We start from the raw sequence: 14,032 nt of genomic DNA on the forward strand, positions 1-14,032 counted from the left end.
GCCTGTTCTCAACTCTATTCCTCCGTAAGTATGTCAAGATAGCTTGTCCCCCCAAATGGAAGTGGTGTCCGAAGAGACATTTCAGCACTTTACAGCGGGACAGTCAACCTTTCCTGGAGATTTTGAGGGTGTCCTCGCAAAATGACTTCCAGGGCGGGCACCGCCAGCTGTAAACCATTTGCATTCCAGAACTCCAGCTGCTGATGTTGGGTCAATTTGCCAGCAACTCTAACTGATCCCCCTTGTCAAGCGCGAAGTATCGGGGCCACATGTTAAATTCTAGCTAAGGTGATTTATTGCTCATGCGTATACAAATAATCTAGTCAACTTGCGCTCAGCATCAAATTGGTGCTAGATAAGAGTCAATGAATATATATCTGCTGAAAAAGAAACCTCTGCATTGGCGACATGAAGGGCATCTGGCCAGTAAACACACAGAAGATGATAATAATCAATGGAATTTTAAAAAGGGCTGGACCTTGACCGCTTGTGGGAACGTAATGATTCCACGCTGATTCCTCTCTTGACTCCACCCACAAGCTCTCCCTGTACTACAGTCCCTGCACGACACCCTCTGCTGATTTCTATTGCTTTACACATTTTTCTAGGCAGCTGAGAATTATTCAGATTGGGAGTGGGGGGCCGGAGGCAGTGCATTTAGACTTGCAAGACTCTGTTACTCTTACCTTTATCATAAACAATAATTGATCTGCCTGACTGATTTCCTAGTCAAGTCTACCTTAAAGGCTGACAGGCCAAAAGCGTGTGGGTTACGCCAAACCTGACTTTAAAGGTAAAGGTTCCCCTCCCACATCTGTGCTAGTAGTTCCTGACTAGGGGGCGGTGCTCATCTCCGTTTCAAAGCCGAAGAGCCAGCGCTGTCCGAGGACGTCTCCGTGGTCATGTGGCTGGCATGACTAAACGATGAATGCTCACGGAATGCTGTTACTTTCCCACCAAAGGTGGTTCCTATTTTTTCTACTTGCATTTCTACCTGCTTTCAAACTGCTAGGTTGGCAGAAGCCGGGACAAGTAACGGGAGCTCACTCCGTTACTCGGCGCTAGGGATTCGAACTGCCGAACTGTCGACCTTTCTGATCGACAAGCTCAGCGTCTTAGGCACCAAGCCACTGCATCCCTAAAACCTGACTTTACCTGCTTGCAAAATGCGAGAAGGTTGGGGGCCAAAGACATCACCCAAAAGTCCAAATTCGTGATGAGCATGAGAAAATACCCAGATACTTCAAAGCCAATCATGGCACCCTGTCATCTTTAGGCTCATTCCATGGATATTCTATAATGGTCCCCAACCCCATCTGTGGACTGACATTGGTCTGTGGCATGGCTGCACAAACAAGTGAAGCCCCATCTATGGGAAGATGACTTTCTCCCCCTAACTGAGTGTTGGGCATTTTCCCCCCTTTATAGATTCATTGTGCTTGTGTCTTCAAAGCTGCATTAGGATTGCTTTTGATAAAGTGGGATCTAAACAAATGTATCGCGTGTTTAAGAGGTGTTTGCTGATTGAGGAGGAAGATGGAAAACCATACTTCCACATCCTTACCCTTGGGCAGCTTTCTTTGATGCCCCATTTTGCCCTGAACTAGCCATAGCAGTTTAAATACTTTTAATCTGAAGATGCCTGACATCCAGTAAAAAAGGGACAAATTGAAAGCCAGGCAGAGATGGATGTGATTATGGGCAAGGGAACTCGAGCAACAATAAGCTACTCCAGCACACCAAGTCAAGATGGATGAGGACATGGAGATCATCTGTCATTTGCCACTCCTCACAGATGAGCCATAGATGGACGTCTAGAGGGAAAATGAGTCTTTTCAACACTGAGGATGACAAATGAGTTTCAAAAGAACTTCCATAACTTTTCTGAACAAGTTCATGGAAGCTTTTTTCTCATTTCTATTACACTACAGAAAAGCAAACCCTGCCATAGGGAGGAGGAGGCGGAGAAGGAGGAGGAGGAGGAGGAGGAGGAGGAGGAGGAGGAGAAGAAGAAGAAGAAGAAGAAGAAGAAGAAGGGGGAAGGGAAGGAGGGAAGGAAGGAAGGAAGGAAGGAAGGAAGGAAGGAAGGAAGGAAGGAAGGAAGGAAGGAGGAGGAGGCTACCATAGCTGAACTTTGAGGTGGATGGAGTTCAATTACCAAATGAAGCAAAGTTGGATTCCTACATGAAGAAATAGAGATGTGTGGTCTTCTAAAGTGCCCCCACCCCATTAAACCCTTAAATCCAAGATCTAATGATCAAATCTACTGTGGCCAGAAGTATGGGATGGAGAGAAACAAGAGATGGCAGATGCTACTTTTGGGTCATTCAGCCACAATGTGGATCTTCCAATATTGTTTGTTCCTTGTGTAATAAGGAAACACACACATTTTGGAAACACACACACACACAATTAGACATAGGTTGTCTGGAGAAAAATCATCAGTATCACCGACTAAGTTGCAATTCAGAAAGACTTGTTAGTCAAGCCTATATGGCCGCAGTGGCTCAGTGGTTAGAGTGCACTACTGCAGGCTACTTCTGCTGACTGCCAGCTGACGGCAGTTCAGCAGTTCAAATCTCACCAGGTTCAAGGTTGACTCAGCCTTCCATCCTTCCGTAGTGGGTAAAATGAGGACCCAAATTGTTGGGGGCAATAGGCTGACTCTGTCAACCGCTTAGAGAGGGCTGTAAAGCACTGTAAAGCGGTATATAAATCTGAGCGTTATTTCCATTGCTATACACAAGAATGTAGGCAAGGAACATCCCTGTGCTAGATAAGGGTCAATGGAATTCAAGAGGGCAGGGACTTGAATCTTTGGTAGCAATGGTAAGATAAGATCTTTGCTTTTCTGGGAAGGATATTTAACTGCTGTGATACGCCTACATCAGTGAAGTTCAGAATGGTTCAGGCAACAATTGTCCCGTCCCCCCCCCCCCTGTTAAATTGTATGGATGTTAAAGCTGCACTTGGAAGAAACAAGACAGAACGAGCAATTGAACTTTGGTGCTAGAGAAGCAAGCAGGAAAGCAAGCGCATGGGCTACAAAACAAATCCTCTGTAATTCTCACAGGAAACTTTAATGATCAAGGCAATGTAATATTTTGGATGTATTATGCAGAGACACAGTTTCCAGTTAATATTTGTGGGAAAAGTCAATGGAAAGAGGAAGAGACAAAGAACAGCAAAGAGATAACCATTAGCAGACTTAAAAGGCCACGTTGAAGACAGATCATTCTGGAGAAGTGCCCGGAGAACAATCACCAACACTAACGCAATCAATCCATCAACAGAAGCCAACAAAGGCAGTCATTAATGTCTTCCGGAAGTGATCAAGGCTAAGCCCTTCTATAGAATCACATCCCAGTTACAACAATTGTGATATCTGGAGTCTACACTATTCTAACAAACCCTCCTTATACCTTATGCGTCATTTCACGACTCTACCTGTTGTGGGATCCGTTGAAGGATTCTTGATTCCAACGAAGCTTTCTTAAGAAGTGGGAGTGAACTCCGCTAAATGTTGGAAATGCCACCAAATACCTGGATCTTATTAACATAGGTGGTGAACATGTGGAGAGGCAAAGAAGTATTGGACAAAAATTAAGACACAGTTGGAAGAGATAATACAACAACGTATTGAGCTGAAGCCAGAGACATTTCTGCTAGGAATTCTACCTGAAATTTATAATAAAGAGAATGCATATTTAATCATTCATGTATTAACTGCAACTAGAATTGTATTTGCAGAACATTGGAAAAGTGTAGAGATTCCTACTGATGAGAAGTTGATAAGGAAAATATTAGAACGTGCAGAAATGAACAGATTAACATTAGCAATTAAGGAGAAAGAACAAACTAAATATTATATGCTTTGAGAAGTATTTTACCAATAGTTGGAGAGAGAAAAAAGGAGTTTGGAAATGAAGAAAGCTAAAAAATAAATAGACAATACACTTGGATAATGATACAAAACTGTTAATATGTGTATGATGAGAATAATGATGTTTAATGTTGATATATTATTACTAGAAGATAGTAAGAAGAAAAATGGAGAGTTTTATAACGTTTAAATGCTCAATATAATACTAAAACTAGGGAAATAATATTAATATGAAAGATGTAGCAAAAGAGGAACGATGTTGCATAAAGATGTTTGTACCCAAATGACATATTGCATAAGGAAAGATGGAATCTTTATTTTTGTAACTGAAAAATAATAAAACGCTCTAAAAGAAGAAGAAGTGGGAGTGAAATAGATCACTAAGGGAGAGATGTTAGAAGCACGTTCCTGCTTTTTTATTTTTATGGAAGGGGAAGATGGTTTTTGCACAGTAGTAGTATGTAAAAAGGAAATGCTGATTAGTTACTCATACCCAAAGAAAGCTTATACCCATTTCACTTTCAGTCCCATTCATTCCAGGCCAAAACCATCCATTTCCACGAGCATTTGACGTCAATTTACTGTTTCTATTCCAAGTAGGTCGGGATTGAAATAAACAGTGATGAAGTCTCCAGTTCAGGCCAAATATTTATTAAGGGCTACCTGTTCAAGCGATGATACCACTGAAGCGCAAAAGGGGGAGGGTGAAAATGATGCACCAGGATGACAAAACGTGCAATAAGGGCTTGTTGGTTTGTCACTGAAGTGGATGGATGGCTTGGACAATGAGAGTCATTTGCAAGTTGATGATAACGTATTGATCCTGCAGAGATGGATGGACGGAGAAGGTATAAAAGGAGTCCCCTTCTACTCGGCATTCTCATGACCGATCCAAGCTGCAAAGGGGTCAGAAAGAAACAGAGATGCATCCCCAGATATTGTATGTCCTGTTTATGCTTTCAGCGAACTGCTGTATGAACGCTTACCCAGTTTATCCAGATATGGATGGCATGCAAGGTAAGGACCTTTGCTTATCACGAATCTGAATGTCATATTAGCTTTCAAGTGCAGAAGGTGTAAGGAGAACCTGTTGGGTCAAGGTCTTATCCCGTTGGCTGCCCTCCATCTGGGAACTAAGGGTTTTGTTCTTCCAAGACAGCTAGAGGATGATCGGTAGGGGAAAGATGGGCCTCGGGCATCCTCTGGTTTGCTAAAGTGGCCATGCGTTTGGGGAGTCTATAAGTTAGATTATACAATTTATTGAATCCAAGCAATTGGCTTCGATATTGTACAACCAAGTCTCATGTAGTGTTGTGGCCCTCCAGCGGCCAGCGGAAATGGCAGCAGATTCGGGCAGTGAAAAGGTCGGGGAGGAACATGGGCCAGTCCTGGAGTCTGGGGAAGGCTCTGATGAGGGCTCTGTGTCAGAGGCAGAGAGGGGGCCAGAGCCAGATGCCAGTTATCAGCTGCTTTCAGAGTCAGAATCCTGCATGTGCAGGATTGCCAGGTGAAGGGAACAGCTAAAGAGCAGGGGTCGACTTGGGAGTAAGGTCACCGGTGGACGATGAATGGCCCCTCCCAGAGGAAATAAAAGAGGAGCGAAAGGGGAGTGGAGTTTGCAGGAGACAATTAGTTCGCTTCATTGGTTCGTGACTCTCCGAGACTCCTTGCCAAGTTTTGCAGATATCAGCCTGGCAGCTCTCCAAGCCAGAGAAGGCCTGTGACTATAAATCCTCCCTTGAAAGACTTTGCTGGATGTGAATGAGCAGAATTCACAGTCAATTAATAAAAGGGTTTTTTTGGGGGGGGACCTGGAGTTTGCTTCATGCTCTTGGGAAGCCTCGGTCAGAACATGTAGGAGAAATAAAGCCAGCCTCCAGGCTTTGCTTACTTCGGCTATAAAGTTATCTAATGCAATGATCTATTATTAAAATGTACAGATGAATAATAGCTGTACGGAAACATACTTCTGGGTGGAGTCTGCCCAAAGTTCTTGCAGTGTAAAACAAAACAAGATGACCTGACCCAGAAAAACCTGATGGGTTTTATAGTGGTTCTGGAGGACTCCATGTGAAATTTTCTTTAGATTCTTCCAGGTGAAGAAAATTGGCTTAAATTTATCCCTGAGTCTTTGGTCTTCCATCATCAACTTGGGTTGATATGATTACCAAGACATTATTTCTTGATAATACCATAAGCCTAAAACAGCTTCTGTTTTTAGTATTGTCCATGTGTGTACTGGTCTGTCTACTTCTCCTTAAGATGTTCGTAGAGTTGGAAACCATCCCACCCCATCACTTCTGCTCAGATTTTGTGCCTACAGATTTTAACTTGGTAGACAATACAATGAGCTTCGTGCCTGATGACGTACCTTCTATTGGGCTTCGTCAACCTCGGAACATGAATTCAGCTCACTCTGTTCTGGAAGAAGAAACTAATCAGATCCAGAAAGGTGGATGGTGGAATGGTTAGTGAAGATGAATGGTTTACCATCCTCTCCTTCCCCTTGCTTCTACCTGCTTCATTGTGACAATGCAAGTGATGTGTTGAACAAGATTGCATCTTAATCTCAGCCTTCATTGAATCTCCATCTTCAGTATCTGGGGTTTTGATCTCTTGTCTGGGTTCCTAGGTTGTTGTTTTTTTAATTTCAAAATCTTCAGCTTTTCTACATGCATGACATGTAGAGTTGGTCCCTTCCAACTCTGTTATTCTGTAAAAATAAAGGTAAAGGTTTCCTTTGCACAGATGTGCCAGTCATTCCTAACTATGGAAGCTCACTCCGTTACGCGGCACTAGAGATTCGAACCACCGAACTGCCAACCTTTCTGATCGACAAGTTCAGCATCTCAGCCACTGAGCCACGTCGTCCCTTTGTTATTCTGTATTCTGTATCTAATTTAGAATGTTTTTTTCTTCTTCCTGAATTAATTAAGGACATCCTTACTGTATAATTCATTTTCTCTTTCCTGGAAGAAAACCAGGAAGTATTTCCATACCGTATACAATTAGCTATTTATTTGTACATGCCCTTCTACACTACAGCATAAAAACACTTAGGAAGTAAAATACTTTCACTTCTGCTCTATGCTTTTCAGGTTCTTACAATTACTCTTACCCCCCGGAGCATCGCATAATCCCTGACCTCCGGTCCTTCCGACGCACCCTAAAAAGTTGGCTTTTCCAGCAAGCCGGCCTGGCCTGTTAATTTTAATTTTAACTTATTTTAAATGTATTGTTTTTTTAAAAAAATCAGTTTGTTTTTTTGGATATGGATTTAATCTTTTTTAACTTTTGGGATGTGTGTTTTTTAATGTTGTACGCCGCCCTGAGTCCTTTTGGAGAAGGGCGGCATATAAATCCAAATAAACCAAACCAAACCAACTCTTACAACTAAAAAAACAAATCAATATATGAAAGGAAGGGAGTTTCATTTAATTTATTCAGGGAGATCTGAACTGATGCCTGATATTGTTTTCTCTCCTTTTCCTTCTTTTCCTTTCTTACCATTTTCTAAAGTCAATTATAAATAAGAGAATGTCCATCCCCCGATTTACTACATTCTTACACATAATGTTGATCTTAGCTACGATAACTGTACGATTATTAGCAAGAACTCAATTCAGCTTTTTTGTGTTAATCGTAGTCAGTCCACCCATTTAAAATGCATGTCTTTAATTGTGTTTGGATGGAACTATTCCTAACGATACAGAACAGGGTTGCTCAATCTGTCGGTCTTAGTTTTCAAACAGTATTTATTCAGATGCAAGTTTCACCAAGATTAATAGATCCATGGATTTCTTGAAATTTGCACTGGCATAACAGTAATGGGAAAACTCAAGTGTCATAGAATGGAATGGGAATGGCATAGCATAGAATAGAATAGAAAGGAATAGGAATAGGAAAAGAATAGCAAAAGAATAGGAATAGGAATAGAATAGCATAGAATAGAATAGAATTCTTTATTGGCCAAGTGTGATTGGACACACAAGCAATTTGCCTTTGGTGCATATGCTCTCAGTGTACATAAAAAGAAAAGATACATTCGTCTCGAATCATAAGGTACAAGCAATCAAAACATATTAGGAAACAATCAATATAAATCATAAGGATACAAGCAACAAAGTTACAGTCATACAGTCATAAGTGGGGGGGGGGAGATGGGTGATAGGAATGATAAAAAGATTAATCGTAATAGTAATGTAGACTTAGTAAATAGTTTGACAGTGTTGAGGGAATTATTTGGCAGAGTGAAGGGGTTCAGGTGAAAACTCTCCTTGTGTCTAATTGTCTTGGTGTGCAGTGCTCTATAGCGTCATTTTGAGGATAGGAGTTGAAACAATTTATGTCCAGGATGTGAAGGGTGTGTAGATATTTTCACGGCCCTCTTTTTGACTCGTGCAGTGTCCAGGTTCTCAATGGAAGGCAGGTTGGTAGCCATTGTTTTTTCTGCAGTTCTGATTATCCTCTGAAGTCTCTGTCTGTCTTGTTGGGTTGCAGAACCAAACCAGACAGTTATGGAGGTGCAAATGACAGACTCAATCATTCCTTTGTAGAACTGTATCAGTAGCTCCTTGGGCAGTTTGAGCTTTCTAAGTTGGTGCAGAAAGAACATTCTTTGTTGTGCTCATCTAATTGTACCTATTTCCAGAGTTCTTCAACACTGCATGATGCAACTTCAAAAAACCAGGTGCAATTAAAAAAAGGTTTGAGGAAAAAAAATCAGATGCAATCAGGAATCCAGAGGCTCAAAGTAGAAAGAGGAAGGAGGCATTCTTCCTAGTCAAATCTATTTGGTGATTTGACGGAGTCCCGTGACAGATGCATAGATCATAAAATGTTCCACTAATAGCGCCCTCCTTGTCTTCGCTCTCCTCTTGTTCTTGCAAAATGACCCCACAACATTTCAGTGGTATAAATTTTTCATTTTCTCTCTTTCTTCTTCGCTGTTTGGGGGAGATAACTATGTTTAGATCTCTTTGTCTCTTTGTAGGAGGAAAAGAACCAAACCAGGACGATGCCCCTTCAAATCTGGTGAGCCTTCTAACGCAGTCTGTCCAATTTGTGGTGTGTAATAAAGGACCAATTTTACTTAGTGCACACATATTCTGCATGCACAGACCAAAAATGGCTGAACCTGTCCAATTCATTTTTCTTCATTTTCTCACTCTTCTCCATCACAAGTTCATTTCCTCTGATCTCATTTGGATTGGAAAGGCTTTTTTAAATTGAAAAATGCATGATCATCTGTATAAAATGCTGTGCATATTTCTTCAAGCTGGTGTTTCCTCACTGGCAAGATTAGCCAGTGTTCATGAGTTGGACAGATAATTCCACCCCCACCTCCCTCATGTCTGGAACACATATTTTCACCAAAGATGCACCTTCTGTTGATTGCAGAATCAACATTGCAGAATTCAGAGTAATGCAAATTCTGAAGAATGTTTCTCCCATAACCAAAAGGTTACAATAAGAGGTTAGAGTGGAACGAATTGCCTCCAGAAGTTGTAAATGCTCCAACACTGGAGGTTTTTAAGAAGAGATTGGACAACCATGTGTCTGAAGTGTTGTAGGTTTCCTACCTAAGCAGGGGGTTGGACTAGAAGACCTCCAAGGTCCCTTCCAACTCTGTTATTCTATTCTGTTCTGTTCTGCTCTATTCAAATTCTATTCTATTCTGCTCTATTCCTATTCTGTTCTGTTCTGTTCTGTTCCTATTCTATTCTATTTTATTCTATTCTATTCTATTCTATTCTATTTCCTTCCCTTCCCCTCCCTTCTCTTTCATTTCTTTCTCTCTTCTCTTCTCTTCCCTTCCATTCCTGTCTTTCTTTTCTTTTCTTCTCTTCTCTTCCATTGCATTTCATTCCATTCCTCTCTCTCTTCTCTTCTCTTCCATTCCATTCCATTCCATTCCTCATGTTTAGCAGGGTCATTTCCCCCAATAAGCCATTGGTCATTGTAGCAATGTTATTTTTTTTTAGATTGAAGATGTCAAGTCAATACTATGGAAATTGGAAGCTGCCGATAAGCTCCGGACTCAAGCTTTTCTCAAAGCAGATCAGGCTCCTCAGAAACCAAACAAGAGAGGTGAGCTATCTTTCAGCCTCAAATCTCCTTCTCGAACAGAGTTGAGTTCCATCGCTGGTGACTTCATGGACAACTCCCCGAGATGGTTTGTCATTGCTTTCTTGCAGGATGTTTTTTTTTTTTTGCTGAGCTCCCTAAATTAGTCTTCAGTTCTTGGACTTCCTGGTGGTCTCCTACACAGACAATAACAAATCCTGATTTTGCTTAGTTTTTTGAGATCAGCCAAAATTAGCTTGGTTCTTACCCCAGTTGAAGAACTCTGTGGCCTGTATAGAACAAGGATGGGCAATCCATAAGTTACCCCTCCCAAGCTTACTTGCAGACCCCCAAAGAATCTTGATATTGTAGCATAAGCTGTTCTGATCTAGGCTTCCCCAGCAGCACGAAGTTGAGTCCTTGGCCCAATAAACCCCTTTTATTTAATATACAGTGAATTCCCCTCCAGCAAAGTCTTTCCTCTCCCACAGTCTTTCAAGATAGTTCACAATTACCCACCTTTATCAGGCTTGGAGAGTGGCCAGGCTGATATCTTTCAGATGCCACAATAGTTGGCAAGAATGAAGGAATGAACTAATTGCCTCCTGCAAAGACCCCTCTCCTTTCGCTCCTCTTTTATTCCCTATGGGAGGGGCCATTTAACGTCCACCTGGGGCCTTACTCCCAAGTCGACCCTTGTTCCTTAGCTGTTCCCTTCATCTGGCAACTCTGTGCATGGAGAACAGGCTGTCCAGCTGTTCTTCTGCCCCACTGATCTCCGACTCCGAAGGCAGCTGATAACTGTCAGACGGCCCTGGCCGCATCTCTGCCTTTGACGCAGGCCCTTCCCCAGACTCCAGGGCTGGCCTATCTTCCTCCCCAACCTCCTCACTGTCCGAATCTGTTGCCAGATCTACTGGTGGGCCACAACACAAGCAAAACGTTTGCATTGGGGAGACTTTTTTTTTTAAAAAATTCAACTCTTAAAAAATAAGAATGGAAAGGATGTTCTACATCCCTAAAGTGAAACCACACCCATTTTCTATTTTTTTAATAAAGAAACCATGCCCCAAACAAAGGCATGGGGCTGCCAACTATTCATGGCTCCTGTAGTAGAACCTACACTTGGTTGCTAGAGGGACATAGGAGATACAGATATCATGCGTTCATCATGTAAACGCTGGAACTGATGTATGGGATCAGATGTCATGACTGCATTATGTTAATCAATGAGATTGTGACTCATGTATTGTCACCCTGATGTCATTGTAGATTGACATGGACACCCCTGAGTGGGTCACCATTTGCCCAAAAGTAACACTTTAGGTTGCAGGGAGGTGACTTCATAAACACATCTGAGCCAGGAATGAGGACAAGATTGGGGGAGAATTCAGGCAGATTGATTGCTTTGATTTATATCTCCTCAGAGGAGAGCTTCCTCTATCATAATGCTCTCCTGATGTGTGGACTCCAGTCCCGCTAATTCTCAGCCAACCAGAGTGGAAGGTAGCTAGAGGATGGGGAGAATTCATAATACTGCAGTTCTAACAGCAGAAGCCTTCGGAAGGAAGAGAAGCGCAGACCATTCCTTGCTGTTCATTCATTTCTTCTTTTTCTTTTTTTTCCCAGCTTGTTTCTGGAAGTACTGTGTCACCAACTGAACTTGGGAAAGAGCTGTGTCTTGTCTGCTCAAACTGCAATTTCCACCCACCCACCCCTAAGAAAACATCTTCAGATCAATCCTTCCAGAAAATGGCTTTCCCTTTTGCAGCCACCCATCACTTCCCCATCTAATCCAGATGAGCAAAGTCATGTTGGTTACGGTTAAATACTTCGCCTCGCCCTGTAAATAAAACACTTCTGAACTCTGTGAGTTTCAGTTTGCTTCCTGTTTCTTCAGCAAGGTCTTTGTTTTACCGGGCAGGGGTGCTTACCCTATGCCCAACACCCCCCTTCAATTTATCAGGACTTGGGACCAACTGGTTTATCTCAAAACAGAGTCGGCCCAATTGCAGTTATTAAGATAAGGTACATAAAGGTAAAAGTTCCCCTCACACATATATGCTAGTTGTTCCCGACTCTAGGGGGCAGCGCTCATCTCCGTTTCAAAGCCGAAGAGCCAGCACTGTCCAAAGATGTCTCCGTGGTCATGTGGCCGGCATGACTAAATGCTGTAGGCACATGGAACTCTGTTCCCTTCCCACCAAAGGTGGCTCCTATTTTTCTACTTGCATTTTTACCTGCTTTCGAACTGCTGGGTTGGCAGAAGCTGGGACAAGTAACAGGAGCTCACTCTGTTACGTGGCATAGGGATTCGAACCACCGAATTGCCGACCTTTCTGATTGGCAAGCTCAGTGTCATAGCCACTGAGCCACTGCATCCCTTAGTTAGTAAGATAATTAAGCTTAAATAAAATTATTGTGTGGAGTTAAGATTATTAATGCCTCTTGGGAAGATGCTGAAGATGTTGCGAGGGAGCAAAACCTCTGGAAAACACTCGCTGCCCCATGTGTTCCCCACAGGATATGATGATGATGATATGATGATGATGATGATGATAATCTGTGAAAGCCTTCGGATGGTGAGCAATTTGTAAAGAAGGTGCTGCCGTACTCTGTCTTGTAAAAGAGAGATGGCGGGTACTTCAAGCATCTTCCCACTGGAATCACAAACCCAATCTTACCAAAACAGAATAACAGAGTATGGGAGGGACGTTGGAGAACTTCTAGTCCAACTCCCTGCTCAGGCAAGAAGCCCTCTCATATCAGACAAATGGTTATCCAGCGTCTTCTTAAAGACTTCCAGTGTTGGGGCATCCACAACTTCTGGAGGCAAGCTGTTCCACTGATTAATTGTTCTAACTGTCAGGAAATTTCTCCTCAGTTCTAAGTTGCTTCTCTCCTTGATGAGTTTCCACCCGTTGCTTCTTCTCCTGCCTTCAGGTGCTTTGGAGAATAGGTTGACCCCCCTCTTCTTCATGACAATCCCTTAGATATTGGGACTCTGCTATCATGTTCCCCCCTCGTCCTTCTCTTCATCAGACTAGACATACCCAATTCAAGCAACCGTTCTTTATAAGTTTTAGCCTCCGGTCCCCTAATCATCTTTGCTGCTCTTCTCTGCACTCTTTCCAGAATCTCAACATCTTTAACATCTCGTGGCAACCAAAACTGGATGCATTATTCCAAGTGTGGCCTTACCAAAGCATTATAAAGTGGTATCAACACTTCACGTGATCTTCATTCTATCCCTCTGTTAATGCAGCCTAGAACTGTGTTGGCTTTTTTGGTAGCTGCAGACATGGCTGGCTCTGGGTAGCATTTTTTCAGATATACGGATTTCATTAAAAAGCAGAAGCTCATTTCCTCAAATGCAGAAACTCCATGAATCTGATGAAGCTTGTAGATCCTCCACACCACACTATAAAAACATGTTGAGACTGTAGAAAGAGTGCAGAGAAGAGCAACCAGGATGATTAGGAGACTGGAGGCTAAAACATACGATGAACAGTTGCAGGAACTGGTCTTGGCTAGTCTAGTGAAGAGAAGGACCAAGGGAGACATGATAGCAGTCTTCCAATATTTGAGGGGCTGCCACAGAGAGGAGGGGTTCAAGCTATTTTCCAAATCACCCAGACAAGGAATAATGGATGGAAACTGAACAAGGAGAGATTCAACCTGGAAATAAGAAGAAATTTTCTGACACTGAGAGCAACAAACAATGGAACAGAAGTTGCTTTTGGAATTTGTGGGAGCTTCATCACTGGAGGCCTTCAAGAAGAGACTGAACTGCCATCTGTCAAAAATGGTGTAGGGCAGTGGTCTCCTGCTTGGGTGGAGGGTTGGACTAGATGCCTTACAAGATCCCTTCCAAATCTTAATCTGTAATTGGATGAAGGGAGTCATAGTTCAGGAAAGTTTATGCTTTCAACAAAATTTATCCCTCTGAATAGATGCTACCAGGGACCTTCTGATCGGTGGCTATCACAGCCTAGCATGGCTTTCCTCCTGGAACTTTGTTGTTAACACAAAGTTGTGTCCAACCCATTTTGACCCCAACGTTCCTCCAGGCCTTCCTGTCCT

Source organism: Natrix helvetica (assembly GCF_964273705.1).
Source record: "Natrix helvetica genome assembly, chromosome: 11".
NCBI lineage: Eukaryota > Metazoa > Chordata > Lepidosauria > Squamata > Natricidae > Natrix > Natrix helvetica.